At 36.8% G+C, this 14493-nt stretch overlaps 1 non-coding gene across 1 annotated transcript; it reads right to left on the bottom strand.

The window, feature by feature from the left end:
* Positions 1-1546: 1546 nt before the first annotated feature.
* Positions 1547-1653, bottom strand: LOC131178956 (small nucleolar RNA R71). The gene has a single exon (XR_009147963.1). It is a non-coding gene; the product is annotated as a small nucleolar RNA R71 (small nucleolar RNA).
* Between the last annotated feature and the right edge of the window lie 12840 nt (positions 1654-14493).

Raw genomic sequence — 14493 nt, 5'->3', positions numbered from 1 at the left:
GCTGAAGGCTGCTGCTGTCGGGCTCTACATCAGTACCAAAAGAAGTTTTTCAGCTGAGGCTCCACAAGATCAAAGCTGCAAACTATCTTCGGTGCCTTCGTTTCATCTCCCTAGATAGATTTTTATTATTTTATTTCTTCCACACAATTTTATTTTTATTGTTTTTACCTTTATCATGATGTTTGCTGAACTCACCATGAGTGAATAGTTTTCTTATTCTAGATTTGGGAGAGTAGCTCTTGTAATTATTATTATGGATGAACACTAAGCTTTATTTATTGGATTTGAGAGTCGTTTCTTAATTTAATTTCTTGTGATCCTAATGCATGCTATGTGCTGGTACCCACTTAGCCATGATCGTAGATGTTAATTGAAGGACTGAAAGGTGAAGGTTAACATTAGAAAATCAAGATCTTTAACCTTGGAATTCTGACCAAGACATAGGCTGATACCTTTGTGGAACTTCAAAATTGGTTAAAAATCCTAAAGGATTTTAATTAATTTAATCGCCACGAAAGTAGGGTTTGAGTTAATTAGAATACACCCTAGATGCCTTGAAAGAGGATTTAGGATAGTTTAGGACTAATTTCCATCAAGGAAAATGACCCTCAATCCAGTAGATAAACTAGATAACATCCCTAGTAAGATTCAAGTGTGAAATCTTAATTCCATAATTGTTCCAAAATAGATTACTTCATTTTAAGTTTACCATTAAAGTGTTTAAAATTTACAAACTTCATTCCTTAAGTATTCGATAGCCTAGACAGTCAAAATTACTGTGTAGATTAGTACTTGCTAAACAAATTCCTCATGGGAACGATACTCTACTTATCACTTTATTATTTGTTAGCGATCCGTGCACTTACGGTGGTTGCAAAATAGTGAAACAAGTTTTTGGCGCCATTGGCAGGGAACTTTGGTTTTAGTAATATCAAGTGATAGGCAATTTAGCTGATTTAGGTAATTATATTTATTATTTAATTTTATTTTACTGGTTGTATTTCTTTTCTTTTCTCTTAGGTACCCGATTTGGTATATGACTAGAACAAAACCAGAAGAAATTTTGGACTATGATCCGGAGATAGATAGAACTCTGAAAGCCATCAGGAGGGAAAGGAGACATCAAGAGCACGGTCAAGGAGATCCTGAAATCCCAACCATGGCCGATAATAATGATAGACCAAAACTCTTGAGAGATTACGGAGCTCTATCTGTCCAAGGGTTTTAGCCCAGTGTCACTAGACCCACAGTGGAAGCCAACAACTTTGAATTAAAACCAGCATGGCTCCAAATAATTCAACAAACCCAGTTTGCAGGTTCACCAACAAAAGACCCACACTATCACCTCCAATGCTTTCTTGCCCTATGTGATACATTCAAGATGAATGGAGTGTCTGATTAAGCAATAAGACTCAGGGCATTCCCATTTTCCCTTCGGGACAGAGCAAGGAAGTGGTTACCTTCTCAACCGGCTAAAACATTCACTACTTTGGAAAACCTATCTCAAGCTTTTCTAGCAAGGTATTTTCCACTTGGAAAGACTACAAAACTAAGGCTTGAGCTCAATACCTTCAGATAAAAGGAAGGAGAATCACTCTATGACGTATGGGAAAGATATAAAGACGTACAGAGAGAATGTCCACACCATGGCATAGAAGATTGGCTATTAGTGCAAAATTTCTATAATGGATTATGACCCTCTACAAGGAGCACAATTGATTCAGCTGCAGAAGGTGATCTAATGGAGAAAACAGTACCACAAGCACTTGAACTTCTAGAAAAGGTTGCATACTAAAATTATGAGTGGTAAAATGAAAGAGGAAATGCAAGGAAAACTGCAGGGGTCCTAGAAGTAGATGCCCTAAGCATGATATATGCTCAGTTTGATCAGCTCACAAAGAAACTCAAAAGAATGCAAGCCAACGCAGTTGGTACAAACAGTCAACATGAGGACAGCTATGGAGGAGGATACATGAGTTCAGATTATAGCAATTTCAATGAACCCTCCACAGAACAGATGAACTATGTGAATAATGGAGGAAACCTCAACCAGAGGCAGCCCAACAATCCATATTCAAATACTTACAACCCTGAATGGAGGAACCACCCAAATTTCTCATGGTCCAATCAGTAGAACTAGCCAATAAACAAGCAACAAGGGTACAAACCACCAGCACCCCCTGGATTTCAAAACAGAGGTCAAAACTTTTCACAGCCACCACTACCTCTCCAACCTCAACAACCTGAACCAAAAATGACTATGGAAACCATGATGGAAGGATTCCTAGCAGCTCAACAACAACAAACTAAATTGATTAAACAGCTGACTTCCAGAGTGGACCAACTTGCTACTCACTATAAGATGCTACTCACAATAAGATGCTAGAGAATCAGATCACTCAGCAAGCAAACTCTTCAAGTAAGGCTGCTGGAAAATTGCCTAGCCAACCAGAAATGAACCCAAGGGAGCATTGTAAGGCAGTTGCACTGAGAAGTGAGAGAACTCTAGTACAAACAGAGGTAGAACTGACAGAGGAAACCATAGAAAAATCTAAAGACCAAGCAGAGAAAAAGGAGGAAGAAGCTAAGAAAGATCGGGAAGAGGAAGCAAGGAAGACAAAGAAATTACAGAGCCATACCAGCCTCCCCTACCTTTTCCTCAGAGATTTCAGAAAGCCAAATTGGACAAGCAGTTTGGGAAGTTTTTGGAAGTTTTACAGAAACTTTACATCAACTTCCCCTTCACTGAAGTACTTTCTCAGATACCATCCTATGCCAAATTTCTTAAGGAAATTCTGTCAATGAAAAGAAAGCTAGAAGACTATGGAACAGTAGCTCTGGCAGAGGAGTGCAGTGCCATACTACAAAACAAACTGCCTCCAAAGTTGAAAGATCTAGAAAGCTTCTCCATACCTTGCCTCATTAGTGACAAGAAAATAGACAAGGCCCTCTATGATCTTGGGGCAAGCGTTAGTTTAATGCCTCTATCAATATGCAAAAAGCTGGAGATTGGAAAACTGAAGCCCACAACAATCTCGTTGCAATTGGTTGATCGATCTATTAAATATCCTGTGGGCATACTTGAGAACATTCCTATCAAAGTGGGAAAATTCTTCATTCCAATGGACTTTGTTGTCCTTGAGATGGAAGAAGATGTACAAATTCCTATCATTTTGGGAAGACCATTTTTGGCAATCGCCAGAGCCATCATAGGCATAAAAAATGGGTGACTAACCCTCAAGGTAGGAGAAGAAGAAGTGGAGTTCAACTTGTTTGACACAATGAAACACAAATTTGAACCTGATGAATGCTTCAAGGTTGATATAATTGACGAACAAGTTGAAGAGGAATTTCATAAGACACATCATAAAGATCCTCTTGAAGCATGTATTGTGCATAGCCACACAGTGGATGATGAAAATACAGAAATAGCAGCCTGTACACAATAGTTAGCAGCTCATCCTCCCATACCCTCAGCTAAAGCTTCCGAGATGGAGAAGTTAAAGGAGGAACAAACTGAAGGTAAGCTCCAGGAAAACACCAAACAGGTAGAGCTTAAACCTCTCCCATCATCACTAAGGTACGCATTTCTAGACTTAAATTCTAAATATCTTGTTATAATCAATGCAGACCTGTCTAAGTTAGAAGAGGAAAAATTGCTAAGAGAACTTAGGATCCATAGCAAAGCCATAGGGTATAAAATAGAATACCTGAAGGGAATCAACCCCTCAATTTGCATGCATAGGATAACCATGGAAGAAAACAGTAAACCCACAATCGAACAACAAAGAAGACTTAACCCAAATATGAAAGAAGTAGTCAAGAAAGAAGTTTTAAAATTATTAGATACAGGTATTATATACCAAATTTCTGATAGTAAATGGGTTAGTCCGGTACATGTAGTTCCTAAGAAAGGTGGGATAACTGTTATCCAAAATGCAAGCAATAAACTAATCCCTACTAGAGTACTCACTAGTTGGCAGATGTGCATAGACTATTGGAAATTGAACAGTGCTACCAGAAAAAGCCATTTCCCTCTCCCCTTCATTGACCAAATGTTAGAAAGGTTAGCGAAACACTCTTATTTCTATTATCTAGATGGGTATTCGGGATTCTTTCAAATTCCTATTCACCCAGAAGACCAAGAAAAGACAACATTCACTTGTCCATATGGAACATTTGCATATAAGAGAATGCTTTTTGGTCTTTGTAATGCCCCTGCTACCTTTCAAAGATGCACGATGGCTATCTTTTCTGATTATATTGAAGATATCATGGAAGTTTTTATGGATGATTTTTCTGTCTATGGAACTACTTTTGATGATTGCCCAGCTAATTTATCTAAGGTATTGCAAAGATATGAAGAATCAAACCTGGTTCTAAATTGGGAAAAATGCCATTTCATGGTAAGGGAAGGCATAGTTCTGGGACATTTGATATCAGAAAGAGGAATTGAAGTTGATAAAGCGAAAATTGAGATCATTGAAAACATGCCACCCCTAACATCAGTCAAGGGAGTGTGAAGCTTTTTGGGACATGCAGGATTCTATAAAAGATTCATTAAGGACTTTTCCCAAATAGCTAAACCACTTGCTAACTTCCTAAGTCAAGATGTTCCCTTTGATTTTGATGAAAATTGCCTTGTCTCCTTTAACAGGATCAAAGAAGCCCTGATATTAGCACTAATAATGCAGCCACCAAATTGGGAGCTACCATTCTGTTAGTAGTATGCCCTAGAGCATATCATTTAGTATGTATCTTGTACATATTTTAATAATAAAAGGCATTTCCACTTTTCCGTTTACATAATATATTTATGTGTAATAGAAAAGGTCCATTGATATTTTGTTAGAAATATTATTCTTAAGTTGTTAAGAATATGAGTGACAATATTTCTAGCACAAAGTATCATAAATAGGTTCACAATCGAGGATACTTCATAATAAGGACATGACTTATCCAGAAAGATTGTATTCATGTTTGTTCCCAAGTTATTTATATGAGATATAAATAAGTTGGAATGGTGAGTCTCATGCCATATAACAAACATGATAGGCACTTATAAATGATAAGTAGGCCGAACCAGTGACACTTATGACAAGCACATGGAGTTTACTCTTGTCAATGTTTTGTCATAAATCATATCAGTGCATATAATCTTTAGACCTGAGATAGCACAGTTATCTTGTATATAGGTAGTTTGAGTTTGATCTGCTTTCATTCTTGTACTATGTATGTGTATATTGGAATGTGTTGGCTCATGCTATTTATATATTGAGGTAGGTGTTGATCAAGATGGAATCTTTTACTCTAATTAAATAGAGTTAAAATACTATTTTAATTTAATTGTTGTTTATGTTTGAAGTTCTGGCCAGACAGATAGATTTATTCGTAAAAGAGTTTCGATGAGAAAATCTTTTAATCAAGAATCGAATTAAAGAGAACATAATATTCATAGCAAATGGAGTTTGACATAAACCATGACTCAGCTTGAGTTGGGATTTTGTAATGAGAGATTCTAGTGCATGGTAACATATGATTATAGGTTCATTTAAGGTAAACCTTATTACTAATTGGGTGGCCATGGCATGCTATGCTAGGTGTTAACCATGGTCTATGAGGTTCATAAAATGATTTAGAGAAATCATTTATGGTAAGAAAGAGTTCTGATGATATTAAGAGTTGATATCATGTCTCATTGCCAATTAGTGATGAGCCTAGTAAGTCACACACATACACAAGTTATCACCTATTTAAATATGATTTAATTAATTAATTAAAGAGTTTAATTGATTAATTAAATAGATTTGGTTTGCAATTAAATTGCAAAGTCCCTAGCATGACTTGAAACCAAATTTAGATTATTGGATGTGTAGTATAAATTAAATTTATATTTAATGTGTTTAAATATGAATTTAATTGATGAGAAATTAATTAATAGAGATTAATTAATTAATTTATATTTGATATAAATTAATTAGAAGAAGAAAATAATTATTTTGGGTTAAGAACTCAAAATTAAGACACTGGCATTTTGGTCATTTCACAGTGTGACACGTGGCACCATGAGATGGTGACACATGGGATTACACATAAGCTTGCCAAATGTTTTTTAATCATGTAAGATGATTAAAATCAAGATTAAATATAGGTTTGACACTTGGCACAATTTGATTGGGTCACTTAAACCTAGAGCTAATCAAAAGGTGACATGTGGCTAGGGTTTAATGTGTTAACCTAGCTATTTAAGTGTGGTTATGAAAAGAAAACATAACCAGCAGCCTCTCCTCTCAATTGTCACGCCACTTTGAGCCTCTCCAGCTATTTCTCTTCATCTCTCATCAATTCAAAGAGATTAGCCATCAATCTCTTGAATTAAGAACACTAGAAATTGTTTCTAGTGTCCTGTTTACATCTCTAATCTCTTAAAAGGTAGAACTTGAATTTCTAATTAATAGAAAAGGCTTTAGAAGCTGTTCAAGGGCTGCCATAGGTGTTCTTGGTGTGGACAAGCTAGAGGGACAACATCTGGTGTCCTGAAGACGAATCTCAAAGGCGCAGACACGCTGCAGCACATCAAGAGGTTAGTGTAATCGTTCTTGATTTAATCTAGGGTTCTAAAATTAATCTGATTAATTTTAAAATCTTAAATGGCAAATACAGATCCAAAAAACATATTAAAAGAGTTTTAATATGTTGTTTATCATTGAAATCAAATAGATAAAAATAAATCTTGCATGGTGCATGTGACCCTAGGTGAAAATTTTTTGAATTCAATGGTATAATCTTGTGTTTTTCACGCTTCCGCTCCTTCACATTCGAGGTTATGTGCGACGCGAGTGACTATGCAGTTGGAGCAACGCTCGAGCAAAGAAAAGATAAGAAGCTCCATGCTATTTATTATGCTAGCAAGACACTCGACGATGCGAAAATCAATTATGCCACCACAGAGAAGGAATTCCTAGCAGTGATGTTTACAATGGACAAGTTCATATCTTACCTCATTGGGTCAAAAGTTATTGTATTCACAGATCTGAAGGAACGGAAGCGTGAAAAACACAAGTTTATACCATTGAATTCAAAAATTTTCACCTAGGGTCACATGCATCATGCAAGATTTATTTTTATCTATTTGATTTCAATGATAAACAACATATTAAAACTCTTTTAATATGTTTTTGGATCTGTATTTGCCATTTAAGATTTTAAAATTAATCAGATTAATTTTAGAACCCTAGATTAAATCAAGAACGATTACACTAACCTCTTGATGTACTGCAGCGTGTCTGCGCCTTTGAGATTCGTCTTCAGGACACCAGATGTTGTCCCTCTAGCTTGTCCACACCAAGAACACCTATGGCAGCCCTTGAACAACTTCTAAAGCCTTTTCTATTAATTAGAAATTCAAGTTCTGCCTTTTAAGAGATTAGACATATAAACAGGACACTAGAAACAATTTCTAGTGTTCTTAATTCAAGAGATTAATGGCTAATCTCTTTGAATTAATGAGAGATGAAGAAGAATAGAGGGAGGGCTGCAAAATGGCATGACAAAGGAGTGTGGCTGCTGGTTGTATTTTATTTTCTCATAACAACACTTAAATAGCTAGGTTAACACATTAAACCCTTGCCACATGTCACCCTTTGATTAGCTCTAGGTTTAAGTGACCCAATCACATTGTGCCAAGTGTCAGACCTATATTTAATCTTGATTTTAATCATCTTATATGATTAAAAAAAACATTTGGCAAGCTTATGTGTTATGCCATGTGTCACCATCTCATGGTGCCACGTGTCACACTGCAAAATGACCAAAATGCCCCTGTGTCTTAATTTTGAGTTCTCAACCCAAAATAATTATTTTTCTTCTTCTAATTAATTTATATCAAATATAAATAAATTAATTAATCTCTATTAATTAATTTCTCATTAATTAAATTCATATTTAAACACTTTAAATATAAATTTAACTTATATTATACATCCAATAATCTAGATTTGGTTCCAAGTCATGCTAGGGACTTTGCAATCTAATTGCAAACCAAACCTATTTAATTAATCAATTAAACTCTTTAATTAATTAATTAAATCATATTTAATTAGGTGATAACTTGTGTATGTGTGTGACTTACTAGGCTCATCACTAATTGGCAATGAGACATGATATCAACTCTTAATATCATCAGAACTCTTTCTTACCATAAATGATTTCTCTAAATCATTTTATGAACCTCATAGACCATGGTTAACACCTAGCATAGCATGCCATGGCCACCCAATTAGTAATAAGGTTTACCTTAAATGAACCTATAATCATATGTTACCATGCACTAGAATCTCTTTGTTACAAAATCCCAACTCAAGCTAGAGTCATGGTTTATGTCAAACTCCATTTGCTATGAATATTATGCTCTCTTTTAATTCCAGTTCTTGATTAAAAAGATTTTCTCATCAGAAACTCTTTTCTGAATAAATCTATCTGTCCTGGTCAGGAACTTGAAACATCAAGAACAATTAAATGAACATAGGATTTTATCTCTATTTACTTAGAGGAATAGATTCCATCTTGATCAACACCTACCTCCATATATAACTAGTAGGAGCCAACACATGCCCATATACCCATACATAGTACAAGTATGAAAGCAGTATCAAACTCAAACTACCTATATACAAGATAACTGTGCTATCTCAGGTCTAAAGATTATATGCACTGATATGATTTATGACAAAACATTAACAAGAGTAAACTCCATGTGCTTGTCATAAGTGTCACTGGTTCGGCCTACTTATCATTTATAAGTGCCTATCATGTTTGTTATATGGCATGAGACTCACCATTCCATCTTATTTATATCTCATATAAATAACTTGGGAACAAACATGAATACAATCTTTCTGGATAAGTCATGTCCTTATTATGAAGTATCCTCGATTGTGAACCTATTTATGATACTTTGTGCTAGAAATATTGTCACTCATATTCTTAACAACTTAAGAATAATATTTCTAACAAAATATTAATGGACCTTTTCTATTACACATAAATATATTATGTAAACAGAAAAGTGGAAATGCCTTTTATTAATAAAAATATGTACAAGATACATACTAAATGATATGCTCTAGGGCATACTACTAACAAGATCATGCTGCAATCCGGTACCTTATGAATAAGAAGGAAGCAAAACCAAGGCTAATTCGATGGATTCTACTCCTGCAAGAATTCGACCTTGAAATCAAGGACAAAAAAGGATCTGAAAATGTAGTAGCTGGCTATCTTTCCAGACTAAAATTAGAGTACATAGAGGACTTTGAAGATTTGCCAATTGATGATTCATTTCCTGATGAGCAATTACTTGCATTCTCCAAGGCTCCATGGTACGCTGACTTTGTTAATTTTCTTATATGCAGGGTACTACCTCTAAACATGACTTATCAACAAAGGAAGAAATTCTTACATGATGTGAGATATTACTAGTGGGAAGAACCCCTACTGTACAAGAAATGTAATGATGGGCTGATAAAAAGATGCATACTAGAGGAAGATATGGAAAGTATTATTTATCACTACCATTCATCATTATATGGAGGACATTTCGGCACCTCAAAAACCATAGCCAAGATTTTACAAGCAGTGTTTTTTTGGCCACATTTATTTAAGGATGTAAGATTCTTTGTGCTAGCTTGTGATCAATGCCAAAGAACAGGTAACAGTTCAAGAAGAAATGAAATGCCACTGCGTGGTATACTTGAGATAGAATTGCTTGATGTATGGGGAATAGACTTCATGGGCCCATTTCCCTCTTTCCGTGGAAACAAGTATATTCTGGTTGGAGTTGATTATGTGTCAAAATGGGTACAAGCAATTGCAACACCAACCACCGATGCTAGAGTGGTCACAAAGTTCCTTAAGAAGAACATCTTCACAAGATTTGGCACACCATAAGCAATAATCAGTGATGGAGGAAGTCATTTCTGCAACCAACAATTCGAAACACTACTGACTCACAAGGTGGCCACACTTTATCATCCTCAAGCCAGCGGTTAAGTAGAAATCTTAAATAGGGAACTGAAGCAGATTCTGGAGAAAACCGTAAACAGATCCAGGAAGGATTGGTACATGAAGTTAGATGATGCACTATGGGCATACTGCACTGCATATAAAACCCCAATTGCCACAACACCCTTCCATCTAGTTTATGGAAAATCATGCCATCTCCCTGTTGAACTTGAGCATAAAGCTTATTGGGCAATTTAGATCCTAAATTTTGACCTCAAAGCTGCTGGTGAGAAAAGGCTCCTACAACTGAATGAATTGGAAGAAATCCGATAGGATGCATACAAAAATGCTAAAATTTTTAAGGATAAAACAAAAAGATGGCATGACAGGCCCATAGCAAGGAAAGAGATAAAAGAAAGAGATCTTGTCCTCTTATTCAACTCTAGATTGAAGCTCTTTTCATGGAAGCTTAAATCAAGATGGTCCGGACCTTTCAAGGTCATCCAAATTTTCCCACATGGAGTAGTAGAAGTGTAGAGCGAAACCTCAGGTGCTTTTAAGGTCAATGGGCAGAGGCTGAAGCCTTACTTTCAAGGAGAAGCCATAGAAATGGGAGTCAATTGTGCTCTCGACCATCCTACCGATAGACCATAAACAAACAAAGTCCAGCTAAAGACTATAAACAAGCGCTTTTTGGGAGGCAACCCAAAAGTTTTTATGAACTTTTTCTTTTTCTTTTTCATATTGATTTTTGTTCCGTACTCATTAGCATTTCATTTTGTAGTATTTTTGGAAAAGGGGAGTAGAAATCAGGAGAGGAAAGGAATCACCAAGTCAAAACCACAAAAGGGAAAATTGGAGAAAACCAGGGAAGTAGCTCTATTGCTAAACTTTACATCCATTTCATATGTTGTGATGACAAAATTTTTCATTTGCCAAAAATTTGAAAAATCAGAAAATTACACGAGTCATGTATTAGTTTTACATGCCCCGTGTAACTTCCTGGAAGTCCGTAAATTTCTTGCATTTTTAACGCTTTGGGAGACATAAAGTTACACAGGTCCATAGACCAATTTACACAGACCGTGTAATGTCTCTAGCAGAAAAACTAAAAACTAGAAAATTATACGGGCCTCTTTGTATTTGGCACGGGCCGTGTAACATATCCAGCAAAGAAATTCGAGAAGCAGAAAGTTAAATGGGTCCCAGAGCTCATTTACACGGGCCGTGTACTACGACAAATTTTGAAAATTTCGGGTAGAAATTTACACGGCCCTATATGTTGGGACCCGTGTAGTGATACACGACCCATGTATTTCGTCGTAGACCCGACTCTTGGGGCGGGAAACGCTTGAAACGAAGATTCCTAATGGCTCTTTAAATGCACCCTTAGCATTAAAACCCTTCACAAACACAAAACCCTTCATCTCCTCCCTTCCTAGCCTATAAAAACCTCTTAAATCTCATCTCCCTTCATCAAAATCCTATTCTTCTCCTTCCCCAAAAAAAAAAAAAAACCATCCATGGCTCCTGCGAAGAGATTTGCAAGAAGGATCGGCTCTTCTTCAAGGTAAAGAGGAGAATCCTCACCTTCTCCACCCTAGCCTCTAACCCAACACCCAAGAACGAGGGTAGCCACTCCCCAACCATCTCAACAAGCCCATCCTCCACCACAACCACAACCTACTCTACAACTCGAAATCTCCATTCCTTGGGGATTTTGTGATGATGCCCATAAGGCAATGTGCACCCGGCTCCACGCCCGAAAAATAAGCTCCATAAAATATATGGATTTTCCGCTTTTGGAGCAAATCGGGTTACAAGATGAAATCAATGGGCTACTTGACAGCATTAGGTGGACAAGGTTTCCCAACTCCAATTCCCAACCTACAAAGACACCACGTTGGAATTTTTGGGTAACTTCAAGGCCACCTTATGGCCTACCGACAAGGAGGACAGGGGCAGGAATGAGTTTCGCCTCCTTGATGTCGACCGGGTAATGAACATGGACGAGTTCAATGCATTATTTGGCTTTGACAGCGCCAGCCACCAAGAGATTCTAAGAAACTGCATGCTCTACAACAACATCAACTTCTGGTGTTCCATTGCCCCGAACTCAGAGCCGTATAACTCCAGCAAATCCAAATCCACGGGCATCACTAGTCCAGCATTGTGCTATATGCACCGATTCGCCACCCACACCATCATGGGCCGTGGTGATAGCCTTGGCGCTGTCAACGCCAGCGAGCTTTTCTTCTGTTAGTGCATGGTCACCGGACAGCGGTATAGCACCAGCTTCTTGTGCAACCATCTCCGCTGGCTCTGTCAATAGTCTACCGGGCACATCGTGTGACACCCCTTACCCGGCTACAGTATATCCGAGTAAGCTATGTCACACGGTGTACCGGAACACTCTATTTTATCTTAATTAATTTTCATCATAATTTTGAATATAACTTGTGAAATATAATTTGTTTAAGTCATTTATTGAAATTATAATTTATTTGAGGTTCCGAAAATTTTATAGAAAATCCGGCAGAGTACCGGCTAAAAATGGAGAAAACAGTTCTTCGGAACCTGTTAAAAACACTTCCAAATAATTTCCAAACAATCCCAACTTCAATTTATCAACAAAGTCTCAATATCAAAATCTCAACAACATTTCTCAATCATCCATCACATGTGATAATCAAGTATAAATCAAAAATAGATATTTACTTTTTCATTCACAAATACAATTTTCATAATTTACATGAACATCAATATACATTACACAAGTTTAATTATATATGAGAAAAATCAAAATTTATTACAGAATGCCAAAATGACACCTAGTGTCCTACCAATGCACTGCAGGTGGTGAGGTGACACGGACACTGTGCAGAACTGCAGGATGGACTCACCCAGTCTGCGGTCTACTGGGCTCACGATCTGTATCTCCAGAACCTACGCGTGGCAAAAGCAACGCGCTAAGCAATAATGCTTAGTGGTGCAATAATAAAATAAAAGAAATAGCAAGAAAATAAATATGTAGTGAATGTATATGTTTAATTTGTTTTGAATTTGTATATCATTAACTTTGTCCACTTTCATTCATTTGGTTGCCCAAGTAACCTACACTAGACGACTGGACTGGATAAACGGGTAAACTGGCACTGGGTATCAAGTACCTCGGGCCATCACACCATCGGTCACATAGGCATCTCCCGGTGTGCAACAGAACAGCTAATAAGCTGTAAATAATATCAGGCACAAGGCCAAATCTCAATACAATGTCAGAATGGCTAAAAGCCATAAAATCACATAATGGCATATTGCCATGTGCAGTACTGCTAACTGAACCCTATTGGCATGTGAAACTATCTAAACCAATCTTGTTAGGTATACTAGGGCATTTGATACTTTAAAATTCTTCAATCTTTGAATTTCAAGTTTTGGTGCCACTATTCACCTCTTTGGTCAACAAAAATGTTGACTTTTAGGTAGAAATTAGGTACATTGGTTTTGGCATTCCCAACATACCACATTTTGCATTTAAAACTTGTTGGAATTGGTCACCATTACCATTTCTAACTTAAAACCAAGAGAGCAGAAATTTCAGTTTTTGAAGCCTAAGTTTACTGTTCCATTAAGCACTGTTGCAGTGGGAATTTGAAGAAATGGCAAACATGAAAGTTGTTCCTTATTTTGTCTAGTTGAATTTCCTTTTTTGAATCACTCCATGTGGAGTTTTGTAGCTCCAGATATGGTCCAAAAACCACAGCTGGCCGGATTGCCAAAACTGCAGAGTTACTAAATCTACAGTACCATGAACAGTGACTGTGATTGCATTTTTGAATAGGTTCTGGCCATAATTTCGGGTAGGTTTCTTCATGAAAGTTGTTTGTCTATGTCTTAACTTATTGCTGTAAAAATTTAAGGTCAATTGACCATATCTACAGTGAGTTATGGCCAAATAAACAGTTACTGTTTATTTGGTCATTTCTGCAGGTGCTGTTTCAGGGTATCTGGATTGGGGCCAACTTTTGGTCCTCTTGCTTTGGGCATGGTTTCTTCAGCAAAAATGTGCCATTATAAGCCTAGTTTCATGTCCAATTGGCCAAACACCAATTGGACCTACACAGCCAAAGATATGGCTGTCCAAGTGGGCTGGAATCACAGCCTCATTGCTGCTGTCACTAGGCAGCCTACCAATTGGGTTTGTAACTCTTTAGTTCACTTCAAATTATGACTAACTTACCTTAAATGGTCACTAATTGACCATTAGAATGTTCACTAATCATTTCATAAGTAAACCCTAATTTTGGTCAAGTCTCCAAGTTCTCAAAGTTTAAGTTATGCAATAAACTTACAATTTCAACTTAAATCATGTCCTTAAACATGAATTGAGTGAGAGAGAATAAATTGGGCACTAACCTTAGGAGGGCAGAATTTTCCCTTCAATTTCCTTCACTTTCTTTAATTTTCTTGGCAGCCAAACACTTTCCCAAG

Source organism: Hevea brasiliensis, chromosome 3 (genome assembly GCF_030052815.1).
Source record: "Hevea brasiliensis isolate MT/VB/25A 57/8 chromosome 3, ASM3005281v1, whole genome shotgun sequence".
NCBI classification, from domain to species: domain Eukaryota; kingdom Viridiplantae; phylum Streptophyta; class Magnoliopsida; order Malpighiales; family Euphorbiaceae; genus Hevea; species Hevea brasiliensis.
The sequence above is the reverse complement of the archived record's forward strand: the minus strand, read 5'-3'. Positions and strand labels throughout refer to the sequence as shown.